The sequence below is a fragment of the Cherax quadricarinatus genome, chromosome 19 (assembly GCF_038502225.1).
Source record: "Cherax quadricarinatus isolate ZL_2023a chromosome 19, ASM3850222v1, whole genome shotgun sequence".
Taxonomy (NCBI): domain Eukaryota; kingdom Metazoa; phylum Arthropoda; class Malacostraca; order Decapoda; family Parastacidae; genus Cherax; species Cherax quadricarinatus.
The window spans coordinates 20,360,932-20,374,028 of record NC_091310.1 but is presented as its reverse complement, the minus strand read 5'-3'; the positions used below and the strand labels follow the sequence as shown (position 1 = coordinate 20,374,028).

The following is a 13,097-nucleotide window of genomic DNA, read 5'->3' as shown; positions in this document are numbered from 1 at the left end:
AACTGCGAACAAGAGCTGGGCTCTGGATGAACCAAGAAACGAGGCTAACAGACTGCATTTTTTGTAAGTCTGTCTCCAAGTTTCTTTTATTTGTGAAGTAGACCAATTGTAATGAACAATATTAACATTATATTAGTTCCATCCCGGTAACCCAACCAAAATAGCTATGTGGCAAAGTAACCAGTAACTGTCCATTCTCCATAACGTCATTATAAATGTTAAAAATAATTGATCATTGGTTATCATTTTACCCATTGAAATTTTCCTGTTATTTGACTTATGGTGGAATTTGAGTGGCTATTAATATACATTAGGGGCAGCACTAAACCTATAGGGATCATATAGCATTTGGGAAATGTGGGAAAGTTGTATCAGGTGATGAAGGATGATCTCACACCACCCGATATTTTAACTGTTTAAGTGGTTAGAAGAACTGTACCTGGCAGTGAGGTAGAAGAACTGTACCTTGAAGTGAGGTAGAAGAACTGTACCTGGCAGTGAGGTGGAAGAACTGTACCTTGAAGTGAGGTAGAAGAACTGTACCTGGCAGTGAGGTGGAAGAACTGTACCTTGAAGTGAGGTAGAAGAACTGTACCTGGCAGTGAGGTGGAAGAACTGTACCTTGAAGTGAGGTAGAAGAACTGTACCTGGCAGTGAGGTGGAAGAACTGTACCTTGAAGTGAGGTAGAAGAACTGTACCTGGCAGTGAGGTAGAAGAACTGTACCTGGCAGTGAGGTAGAAGAATTGTACCTGGCAGTGAGGTAGAAGAACTGTACCTGGCAGTGAGGTAGAAGAACTGTACCTGGCAGTGAGGTAGAAGAATTGTACCTTGAAGTGAGGTAGAAGAACTGTACCTTGAAGTAAGGTAGAAGAACTGTACCTTGAATTGAGGTAGAAGAACTGTACCTGGCAGTGAGGTAGAAGAACTGTACCTGGCAGTGAGGTAGAAGAACTGTACCTGGCAGTGAGGTAGAAGAACTGTACCTGGCAGTGAGGTAGAAGAACTGTACCTTGAAGTGAGGTAGAAGAACTGTACCTGGCAGTGAGGTAGAAGAACTGTACCTTGAAGTGAGGTAGAAGAACTGTACCTGGCAGTGAGGTAGAAGAACTGTACCTGGCAGTGAGGTAGAAGAACTGTACCTGGCAGTGAGGTAGAAGAACTGTACCTGGCAGTGAGGTAGAAGAATTGTACCTGGCAGTGAGGTAGAAGAACTGTACCTGGCAGTGAGGTAGAAGAACTGTACCTGGCAGTGAGGTAGATGAACTGTACCTGGCAGTGAGGTAGAAGAACTGTACCTTGAAGTGAGGTAGAAGAACTGTACCTGGCAGTGAGGTAGAAGAACTGTACCTTGAAGTGAGGTAGAAGAACTGTACCTGGCAGTGAGGTAGAAGAACTGTACCTGGCAGTGAGGTAGAAGAACTGTACCTGGCAGTGAGGTGGAAGAACTGTACCTGGCAGTGAGGTAGAAGAATTGTACCTGGCAGTGAGGTAGAAGAACTGTACCTGGCAGTGAGGTAGAAGAACTGTACCTGGCAGTGAGGTAGAAGAACTGTACCTGGCAGTGAGGTAGAAGAACTGTACCTTGAAGTGAGGTAGAAGAACTGTACCTGGCAGTGAGGTAGAAGAACTGTACCTGGCAGTGAGGTAGAAGAACTGTACCTGGCAGTGAGGTAGAAGAACTGTACCTGGCAGTGAGGTAGAAGAACTGTACCTGGCAGTGAGGTAGAAGAACTGTACCTGGCAGTGAGGTAGAAGAACTGTGCCTGGCAGTGAGGTAGAAGAACTGTACCTTGCAGTGAGATAGAAGAACTGTACCTGGCAGTGAGGTAGAAGAACTGTACCTGGCAGTGAGGTAGAAGAACTGTACCTGGCAGTGAGGTAGAAGAACTGTACCTGGCAGTGAGGTAGAAGAACTGTACCTGGCAGTGAGGTAGAAGAACTGTACCTGGCAGTGAGGTAGAAGAACTGTACCTTGAAGTGAGGTAGAAGAACTGTACCTGGCAGTGAGGTAGAAGAACTGTACCTGGCAGTGAGGTAGAAGAACTGTACCTGGCAGTGAGGTAGAAGAACTGTACCTGGCAGTGAGGTAGAAGAACTGTACCTGGCAGTGAGGTAGAAGAACTGTACCTGGCAGTGAGGTGGAAGAACTGTACCTGGCAGTGAGGTAGAAGAATTGTACCTGGCAGTGAGGTAGAAGAACTGTACCTGGCAGTGAGGTAGAAGAACTGTACCTGGCAGTGAGGTAGATGAACTGTACCTGGCAGTGAGGTAGAAGAACTGTACCTTGAAGTGAGGTAGAAGAACTGTACCTGGCAGTGAGGTAGAAGAACTGTACCTGGCAGTGAGGTAGAAGAACTGTACCTGGCAGTGAGGTAGAAGAACTGTACCTGGCAGTGAGGTAGAAGAACTGTACCTGGCAGTGAGGTAGAAGAACTGTACCTGGCAGTGAGGTAGAAGAACTGTACCTGGCAGTGAGGTAGAAGAACTGTACCTGGCAGTGAGGTAGAAGAACTGTACCTGGCAGTGAGGTAGAAGAACTGTACCTGGCAGTGAGGTAGAAGAACTGTACCTGGCAGTGAGGTAGAAGAACTGTACCTGGCAGTGAGGTAGAAGAACTGTACCTGGCAGTGAGGTAGAAGAACTGTACCTGGCAGTGAGGTAGAAGAACTGTACCTGGCAGTGAGGTAGAAGAACCGTACCTGGCAGTGAGGTAGAAGAACCGTACCTGGCAGTGAGGTAGAAGAACTGTACCTGGCAGTGAGGTAGAAGAACTGTACCTGGCAGTGAGGTAGAAGAACTGTACCTGGCAGTGAGGTAGAAGAACTGTACCTGGCAGTGAGGTAGAACTGTACCTGGCAGTGAGGTAGAAGAACTGTACCTGGCAGTGAGGTAGAAGAACTGTACCTGGCAGTGAGGTAGAAGAACTGTACCTGGCAGTGAGGTAGAAGAACTGTACCTGGCAGTGAGGTAGAAGAACTGTACCTGGCAGTGAGGTAGAAGAACTGTACCTGGCAGTGAGGTGGAAGAACTGTACCTGGCAGTGAGGTAGAAGAACTGTACCTGGCAGTGAGGTAGAAGAACTGTACCTGGCAGTGAGGTAGAAGAACTGTACCTGGCAGTGAGGTAGAAGAACTGTACCTGGCAGTGAGGTAGAAGAACTGTACCTGGCAGTGAGGTAGAAGAACTGTACCTGGCAGTGAGGTAGAAGAACTGTACCTGGCAGTGAGGTAGAAGAACTGTACCTGGCAGTGAGGTAGAAGAACTGTACCTGGCAGTGAGGTAGAAGAACTGTACCTGGCAGTGAGGTAGAAGAACTGTACCTGGCAGTGAGGTAGAAGAACTGTACCTGGCAGTGAGGTAGAAGAACTGTACCTGGCAGTGAGGTAGAAGAACTGTACCTGGCAGTGAGGTAGAAGAACTGTACCTGGCAGTGAGGTAGAAGAACTGTACCTGGCAGTGAGGTAGAAGAACTGTACCTGGCAGTGAGGTAGAAGAACTGTACCTGGCAGTGAGGTAGAAGAACTGTACCTGTCAGTGAGGTAGAAGAACTGTACCTGGCAGTGAGGTAGAAGAACTGTACCTGGCAGTGAGGTAGAAGAACTGTACCTGGCAGTGAGGTAGAAGAACTGTACCTGTCAGTGAGGTAGAAGAACTGTACCTGGCAGTGAGGTAGAAGAACTGTACCTGGCAGTGAGGTAGAAGAACTGTACCTGGCAGTGAGGTAGAAGAACTGTACCTGGCAGTGAGGTAGAAGAACTGTACCTGGCAGTGAGGTAGAAGAACTGTACCTGGCAGTGAGGTAGAAGAACTGTACCTGGCAGTGAGGTAGAAGAACTGTACCTGGCAGTGAGGTGGTAGTCATCATTCCTGGCAGGACACCACCTCTTCATATTTTTATACATTCGTTTGGATATACTAAACCCTTACAAGTACGACAGCGCCTGGGAAATTGGAGGTAATTAGGCATGATCCGAGGACGGAGAACGCACGGAGAGTAACTCTAATTCTTCGGATCAAGAACCTTTCACCAGCTTCATAGGTCCTCCCTCATAGATAGCAGACCTCCTCACTATCAGTCCCTGTAGAGGAGAAGGGTCGGCGTGGGTGGTTGTGTTGACACAAGCCATTAACTTCCCTCCTAGTGTTCCAGGACGACCACTGCTCCAACAATTCCACGGAAACTACACTCCAGCCACTTCAACCCGGTACTTCCCTAACTTTCCCTTCCCTTCCCTTCCCACTCCTTCCTTGCCCTCCCACTGACTCACGATACACAAGTCTTGTTTTTCTCTGTTTAACCAGATTGTCGTCTACAGCTGCCTACAGTGGCGGGGCCAGCAGTCTAAAGTTCACCCCTCAACAAGTCAAGGAAATATGAAGAGCGAAAGAAATTGGAAAGAGGGAAATAAAGGGTGGCTTGGACCAGGGTAAGTATGGGTTACTATCCACAGTAAGCCACCCGTGTGAATGAATGGTGAAGGATAAAAGAATATGACAATAGTTCTGAAATACAGTCGAAGTTAGAAACATAATATAAAATAATACAAAATATAAAATAGCTGGAGACGTGGAGTAAGACACGCTAATAGGTAAGAAAGAGGGAGAGAGTACATAAGGATTTATCCGAATAAAATTACAGTTATAGTTTAAAGTTAAGTCAGAGAAGAAGACTGTTGTTGTTTACTTCAACTACCTGGAGTCTACCTGGAGAACATTCTGGGGATCAACACCCCTGCAGCCCGGGCCATGACCAGGCCTCCCGTTGATCAACACCCCTGCAGCCCGGGCCATGACCAGGCCTCCCGTTGATCAACACCCCTGCAGCCCGGGCCATGACCAGGCCTCCCGTTGGATCAGGGCTTCATCAATTAGGCTGTTATTGCTGGCCGCACGTATTCCTACGTACGAACCACAGCCCGGCTGATCCTGCACTGACTTCAGGTATCTGTCCAGCTCCCTCTTGAAGGCAGCCAGGGGTATGGTGGGAGGCTTTTGAACAGTCTTGGGCCCCAGACACTTAGTGTTTTTGTGTAATAATAGCGCCCCTTTTTCTCATTGGGGTATGTTGCACCACCTACCAAGTCATATGCTTTCGTAGGGAGTTATTTCTGTGTGCAGATTAGGGACCAGTCCCTCTAAGATTGTCCAGATGTAGATTATGATATATCTCTCTCGCCTGGACTCCAGTGAGTACAAGTGCTTCCAAGCGTTTCCAGTAGTTAAGGTGTTTAATGTGCAGTAAAGGTTCTCTGTACATTTTCTAGATCTGCAATTTCACCTGCCTTAAATGGAGATGCTAGTGTACAGCAGCATTCCAGCCTAGAGAGAGCAAGGGATTTAAAAAGGATCATCATTGGCTTAGCATCGCTTGTTTTGAACGTTCTCGTTATCCATCCTACCATTTTCCTCGCAGATGTGATACTGGCATAGTTGTGACCCTTGAAGGTGAGATCCTCAGACATTAACACTCCCAGGTCCCTTACATTACTTTTCCGCTCTATTGTGTGATTAGAGTTTGCAATATACTCAGTTTTAGTTATTATTTCCTCCAGTTTTCCATAACGGAGTAGTTCGGATTTGTCTTCATTGAACAACTTCATTGGAAAACTTAGTTTATATCTTCTGGAGATTTGCCGTGTCCTCAATAGATGACACTCTCATGCAGATCCTAGTATCATCTGCAAAGGATGATACGGTGCTATGGTTTACATCTCTGTCTATGTCTAATATGATCACGACCCCTGTGCATATAAGTCTGGACTTCGATTAGATTGTGATCTGAATTAGTTGTTTTTTATATTGTTATATTTCTTACCAGGTCCTCATTATTTGTGCAAATAAGGTACAGTGTGTTCTCCAGTCTTGTTGGCTCCATTATCTGCTGACTTAGGGCGTGTTTGTTGCAGAAAGTCATCAGCTCATGTGTGTGTGTGACTTCATACGTACACACATGAATTTCATTCCTAACACCATATTTTCATATATATAATATAATATATATATATATATATATATATATATATATATATATATATATATATATATATATAATCAATAACAACACTGCGACTAGCCAAGGACTCGAACCCATTCTGCTTTGGCCTGCCTCATGGTGGGCGAAAACAACTCATGACGTCTTAATTCATTGGATCATACAATCCTTAAGATTAGCGCATCCAGCGGAACTGGATGTTGTACTTGCTACCCAAGGACATACGATGGTGTGGATGACTCTAGGCTAATTTCGTTCTAGTCCCTGTTTGGTGTACTAGTTCAACGAGCAGTATTTTATATTATTGTGCCCACGAACGAGAGGTATTGGTCAATAACAAAACTGCGACTAGCCAAGGACTCGAACCCATGCTGGTTTGGCCTGCCTCATGGATGACTTTCCCATATCTGACTTACTCTCAATAATAATTAATAAAATTTTCTTTTTTATAGTACTTTAGTTTATTATTCTGGTTCTTGGATTTAATGAACGATAACTTATTTAACCTGAGGTAACGTTATTTAATGAACGATAACTTATTTATCCTGAGGTAACGTTATTTAATGAACGATAACTTATTTAACCTGAGGTAACGTTATTTAATGAACGATAACTTATTTATCCTGAGGTAACGTTATTTAATATAAGATAACTTATTTAACCTGAGGTAACGTTATTTAATGAACGATAACTTATTTATCCTAGAGGTAACTTAATTTTTTATTGACGTTCGATGACATTTTTATATTACGGCTAACAGAGGCCAGGTCTAGTGAGCTTAGCTCTGATCAAACAGATTGTTAGTGTTGGTATCGTCATACACAGTACTGTACTTGAGCGCTGTTCTGCTACCTCACTAAGAGAACACTAAATAACACAATACTAAACCTTAGCAGTGTTCTACTATATCTATGCAGTGTTCTACTACCTTACTAGGAAAACATTAGAGAACACAGAACTGAACGTGAACAAGTTTTTCACTGATCGCCGGAAACGATCACACATCATTATATCTCATTACAGGAAGGGAAGCCGACACAAGCCGTCACTAACGCAATTACAACTCACTCACATGAGAGTCGTATGACTTGACTTGGTGTGGCTTCAGTGGGGGTACGAGTCTGCAGGGAGTGAGGAAGGACGACAGGAAGGGATGCAGAGGTGAAGTGGGGACTGCTGGACGGGAGTAAAAAGATTTTTTACGGAATTGTCTCCAAAGTGGATAGCTAACTGTGCACCCCATGTCCGTCCTGTGGACGGTAGCGCAAGAGCATATGGAAACGTGAAAGGCCTAGGAACTAGGCCCCCAAAAATGTGTTAACAGGAGTACATCTGGATTTATATATACAATTGTCTTATCTGTTGCATATAAATTTGTGATATTTGCTTAATATGTCTAATATCTTATTTTCATTAATAAGATATCATGACATATCAAATAGTTTATTATACCGTCTCTCTCCATTCCTCAATAAGTGAACAGTTAAGCACAGTGTTCAAGATAGTGACCATAAGCCTACCCACATACTTTTCACTTAGTTTGATCATCATCTGCGTGTCTGCCAAACTGCCAGAAGTATTTTTAACCAAGCCTAAGCCTGGTTACTACAACATCAGTCAGTTCCCACCGCAATTTGCTCCGTAAAAATGCTCATCTAGGATCATGTGAGTAACTGATCGATCTACTCAGGCTTCTAACTGCAGTCCTTTAACATTCACTTTCACTGGCACCCCAAAGTTATATTCTACATTTTCCTTCAGGGTACTCTCTTATCACCTTTATGATTAATGAGTAATTCAGTGTGTGATGGAGTCCATGACAATTGTACATTAATTCCCTTTTTTTCTGATTTTGGAATATTTGGCTTTTCCAGTGAGTATTATGCGAGCCATTATGCGAGTCAAGGTCCCTCAAGGACAACAGAACCCATAATAATCCAACAGTCAAGCTCAGTGTCATAAATTAACTCTAGTGCCAATAGGATAGTATACAATTCAACCCGCAGTGTAGACGCCCAGTTAATTTTTATGCCTACCAACAGCCTGGTTGACCAGGCAAGCACCAGACGAGCCTGGCCCATGGCCGGGCTCAAAGAGTAGATAAACTCTCGAAACTCTTCAAAGGTATCAAAGGTACCTCAACATAGTTACTAGAGTTCTTGTATAGGGAGGTGGCAACAAGAGCAGATGCAGCCCTGCTAGTAGATTCCTGCTTAGATACATAAGTGTATATTATTTGTGACATATTATTACTAACAGTTAATGTGATTTATTATTACTAAAAGTTAAACGATAACTTTCTTCTTCAGCAGTTGCTTAGGCAAGTAGTTTAAAGAAGGAATTACTAGTGATGAGCGAAGGAGGAAGATAAGAAGGGAGGCAGTAGACGTAACAGGCGCTGGTATAAGGGTGTGGGACAAATAAAAATGAATGAAGATACGAGGTGGAAACTGTATATGCTTGAGGGACACTGAGGGAAGATTATAGATTTTCCTTCTGAAGCTTCGTGTTCACTGTGCATCTCGTATCCATCTTGAGTACGGTACTACAACAACATATGCATACACAAGCTAAGTCCCAGAAAAGGTTAACTGGAGTACCTCTGGATTTATATCTACAATTATTTTAACTGTTGCAAGCAAGTTCAAGATACTTGTTTAATATATCTGGTATCTTACTTGTATTAAACAAAAAGTCAAACAACTTTATTTCTATAAAATGGAACACAGTAAACAACTGAAACTGAATTATTATTATAATCAAAACTAAGCGCTAAACCCACAAGAGCAAATTGACATTGAGGAAATTGTCATGTATGAACCTACTTTATAGAAAGTCACTTGTTATGTAGAGCATTTCAAGCAGACTTAAAATTAACATATAATTACTACACAATGAGGCAAATAGAGTAATTTACTAGAATGACGTAGTTGGCCATATTTGACATTTAAATTTAGTACATATATAAATTATGATATTTTGGGATCTTGTATAACAATCTGGTTCATTTGCCTCAGGGTAGAGGATACCTTGACGTATACATAGGTTATACTCTCTCTATATTCCTCAGTAAGTGAACAATTAAGCACATACTATTCAAGACAGTGACCATACAACTGGCCATATACTTTACATTTAGTTTGACAATCATCTGTGTGTCTGCCAAACTGCCAAAAGTACTTGTAACCGAGCCAACCTGGCTGCTGCAACATCAGTCAGTCTGTTCACACTGCAAGTTGTTCAGCAGACATAATTTTTCTACATTCATGTTATCATAGTGATTGATAGATCTGCTCAGGCTTCTACATGCATTCCTATAACATTCACTGTCATTACTTCCTTCTCACCTAATATTATTCCTAAAGCTAAACACAGATATACCGCCACTTGTGTGCAAAGAAGGGCATACTTGTATTATACCGCCACTCCATTCTATGTGAGAGTTGCATGGTGGGAACAAAAGTTAAGCAGTCTTGTTATTTTCCATCACACAGAAACAAAGAAGATGCGTTAGGAAAAGATTGTCAGAGGGAGCGAAAAATGGTAAGAAGCACGTAATAGGTTGGAAACCCAGGCACGGGAAATACCTACAGTAAATACAAGGTGGAACTGACAGGGGTTTAAAGACAATGTTAAGGTGCTCGTGACCTGGTAAGCAAAGCTCTCTCTTCACACGCTGAGAGTCCGGGATCGATTCCTGGCAAGGGTGGAAACACTGGGCATGTTGTCCATTTTCGCCCATCAATAAAATGGGTACCTGGGTGTTAGTCGACTGGTATGGGTCGCATCCTGGGACAAAACTGACCTAATTTACCCGAAATGCTCAGCATAACAAGGTTTTGTATATGGTAGTATGTCATTGATGTCAGCTAGGACTGTATACCATGTACATGTACTTGTAGAAATAAATATATTATTATTATTAAAGATAATGGAGGAGGAGTAGGAGGAGGTGGTGGTGGTGAGGGGAAGAGGATGGCGAGTGCTGAGGACCACTAACAGATGGCAGTGATAGCCTCTGTATGTTACTAATGAGAGAATCACTTATAAGCTGTAACTGGGTAAACCATTCCAGAAGGAGCGTTAACTGTGGGCAGGATGTGGATAACTTTTTAATACTTACCAGAATATCCTCAGTCACCATCTATTAGTATTAGTATAAATATCCATAACCGTTCTATACGTGGAAGGATCATGAAGGACATGGAAACAGACAAAATAACTGGAGACAATGGGTATCACGTCAGTCTTGTAAAGATTGGGAGTGTGCTTCTTTTTAGAGACTCGAGTGGAGAAGATCGAAAATCTGAGACACAAACGTAACCCTTGATGAAGAATGGGATCAGATCTAGAAATAAATTAGCAATAGATTATCTTACTTTAGGCAATATAAGGGATGCAAGCAGGCAGAAAAGGGTTTGTTTATCAGTCCCCTGACAAAATATGGATTAGAGTTTTAAGGAAGTCCAGACAGTTTTGAGTGGTAGCTTTTAGGGAGGTTATATGGGGCTTCCAGAACATTCGACGAAAAAAATAAAAAAAAGTCCGCTAACACGTTCGTTTTGCTATCCGAATAACACGACAGGCTTTTTAAAAGCTATGAATTGGTTGTATTTTAATAGTATCTGCTCCATGTAGTGTTTTTCAAACAGCGCGAAAGCAGTCAGGAGACCACCAGGATACACATGTTGATAATATTTACCTGAAGTCTCGAAAGACTGCAAACGTTGATACAGAGAGAACAGAAGTGGTAAAGATGTATAACAACTCGTCTGCAGAGGACAAATCAGTAGGAACCTCTGGGAAAGAGGTACTGCGTATGTAAAGTCTTCAACCTTCTCAAGCAAACTGCCAACTGGAGTAAGGAGGTCAGGTGCAAGTACAAGTAATGAAAAGAGGAAAATTACCGCCGTCATAAAGATGCTTTACTATTGACCATTCAAAGTCCAGGAATATGGAAGAAAATCGTATAGAGAGATCTGTACAGGAATAAGTATGAGTGTGGGGGGTCTAAATGTGTTGGGGTACCGGTATTAAAGACAAGAAGAGATAGAAAAGTGAGAAAAGTCTCTAACTGGTTTCCACGAAAGTCGCAGTAAGATCCCCCCCCCCCAAAGCAAATGAAGAACATTAAAATAACCTAAATAACAAAAAAGGCACAATACCGTGACTGGAAAGATACACAAATAACCCGCACATAAAAGAGAGAAGCTTACGACGACGTTTCGGTCCGACTTGGACCATTGACAAAGTCACACTAACCAAAAGTGGAGCAGCATGGGTCTTAATTTCATCTTGTCGGTATTATATACCATTCTTATACTACTACTACCACCACCTCTTCCTGCCTATATATAGCCGTCCTGCTCGACTTCTGGTTAGTGTGACTTTGTAAATAGTCCAAGTCGGACCGAAACGTCGTCGTAAGCTTCTCTCTTTTATGTGCGGGTTATTTGTGTATTAAAATAACCTAATGAAAGGAGTTGAGTAGGTAATGAAGAAATCAGAAATTGTATATTAGAGATAGATAATAGGTAAGGACCGGAAAGATACCAAGAGCACATCGTGTGCCACTTATCTAAACAGACACGGACTCAAGTACAGTGAAGGGAAATAGGAACTGAAAATCGAGAATATGGAATATTATTGCGCCCAAGAAGTGCACTTTCGTTGTATGTCTTGTCGGGAAAAGAATAAAATTATTATAACAAAACATAGCCAGAGATAGGAATTCCTGCTGTGGCATGTAATTTTCGTTCTTATAAATAAATACATACGAGGAAAACTTAGATCAACGTTTGGAGCTCTCCCCAACTTACTATGTATCCTCTGAAAGGCCACTGTAATATTGTCATTATTAGTGACCAGTAAAACAGCGACATCAGAAAGCAGACAGTATCTATGGGCTAGAGTGACTGGTGAAGTCGATGACTCGTGACAATGATAAATTAATAATAAGGGGTTTGAGGGTAACCGTAGAAAGAAAATATAGAGGAGTGAGTCCGGGAGGTTGAAGATAAAATGTGAAGAGAGAGGAGGTGGGTCAACGTCCATCGTGGGCTTTGTATCTTCAATAAAAGCCAGTATAGCCTCAACAGTTACAGTTGTCAAGGAAGTGGCAGGTAGTGCGACACAAGAGGAGGTAGGGATGCACGGAAAAGTATTCAGATGTGCCAGTGAGTACCTGACATACAAGACAGGGAGATAACATTAGGATCGATGAGGGTAGCAAGTGGCTTCCCCAAGGATTGGTACTAGACCCGTTGCTTTCCTAATATTCGTGGATGATCTGCCAAAGGACATAAATTCCTATGTATCTCTACTGATGACGTGAAATTTATAATAACACTAGTGGACAGGGATAAGCTTCAAAAAAAAAAAAAAAACTTGACAGGCTGTAAGTTAAAATCAGACAACTGACAGGTAATTCAAATTAGAGACGGTGAAGAAAGACCTGTTAGTATACAAAAAACTGGGAGAGATAAAATTAAAGTAAGCAGAGCTGGACGACGTGGGAGTACTTATTACAGGCAACTCACCTAAGGTACATATCAACTACCGTCAGCAGCGCACACGAGTTTGCAAATCGTAGAATTACCTTCTGAAACTTAAATATGGAATCCTCCAGGACACTGTACTTAACGGATGTCAAATCTATCGTAGAATGCTCAGCACCAACATGAAGTCCACATCTGAGAAAGCACGTTCAGAAACTAGAGATGGTGCAGAGTAAATTATAGAATGAATGAGTCTCGAACACATGGCAAGTGAATCCTCAAACTCACAGGCCAGTATGCTAACCACTAGACTGAGTGGTTAACAGACTGGCCTGTAAGTTTTAAGACTCACCTACCCTGGGTTCGAACCCACCCGTACCGTGGTTTGTTTGCATTCGTGTTATTACGATTTCGCGAATCAAGATAAAGAGGTTGGCTATAAGAAACTTAAAAAATAATCTTGAAGAGGCAGGACCAGAAGTAGTCTCTCCACCCCGACAAACGCACCGCTTTGAGCGCACACACGCACATACACACACACACAAGAATCAACACGTACGAATACGTGCTTAAAAACACGTACATATTCTGTTGATATATGCAAGC

General features: G+C 42.6%; 1 long non-coding RNA gene across 2 annotated transcripts in view; it reads right to left on the bottom strand.

Moving 5' to 3' along the window:
• Positions 1–12,783, bottom strand: part of LOC138852956 (uncharacterized) — a 79,178-nt gene extending 66,395 nt beyond the window's left edge. The window contains exon 1 of one of the 2 annotated variants that reach the window (XR_011392209.1): positions 12,534–12,783. This is a non-coding gene — a long non-coding RNA (uncharacterized lncRNA). The remainder of the gene's footprint in view (positions 1–12,533) is intronic. The other variant, XR_011392208.1, reaches the window with a different exon arrangement.
• Positions 12,784–13,097: the final 314 nt, after the last annotated feature.